We start from the raw sequence: 696 nt of genomic DNA, 5'->3' as shown, positions 1-696 counted from the left end.
TAAAGGGTGTGGAATGTAAGATCCCACATTGGTTGGGGAAGAGAACAAAACACCATTTCTAAGGGTGTGAAAATCTTTCTCTAGCAGACGCGTTTTAAAAACCTTGAGCGTAAGTCCGAAAGGAAAAACCCAAAGAGAACAATATCAGTTAGTAGTGAGCTTAGACCGTTACAATACTCTTGCTAAATAAATATTAGATATGGTTGAACAAGCAAACATTTAGATGAAATAAAATAACTCACTTTATATACTGTTTAAGTTATCATCAGAAAGTCTAAATTACATTCTCTTCCTCTAAATGATACGTCCGTTTTTTAAAAGGTATGCTCGTAGTTAGGATTAGGGATGTAGCTTACGAATATGATATACATACTAATTCAATTCAAATGAAAATGATCCTTTGAAACTGATGACCTATAATTTGTGAACTTGGTAACCATAAATGTGACACCCAAGTAAACAAGAGATGCATAAATGATCAAGAACGGTATTTGAAGGAAAGAGATTATGGAGATAGGATGTAATAGCCGAAAAGTAAATAAACAAATAAACAAATAAAAAAAAAAACTTTATAAAAAATAGTTAAAATAATAATAATAATAAATTAATTAATTAATTAAAATTAGAATTAAAAAAAAAAAAAATCATTCCCCACCTCTCTCCACTATTCCTTTGTCCCTTCCCACAATTATCTCT

This window comes from Cucurbita pepo, chromosome LG15 (assembly GCF_002806865.2).
Source record: "Cucurbita pepo subsp. pepo cultivar mu-cu-16 chromosome LG15, ASM280686v2, whole genome shotgun sequence".
Taxonomy (NCBI): Eukaryota; Viridiplantae; Streptophyta; class Magnoliopsida; order Cucurbitales; family Cucurbitaceae; genus Cucurbita; species Cucurbita pepo.
Note: the sequence above shows the minus strand (reverse complement) of the source record.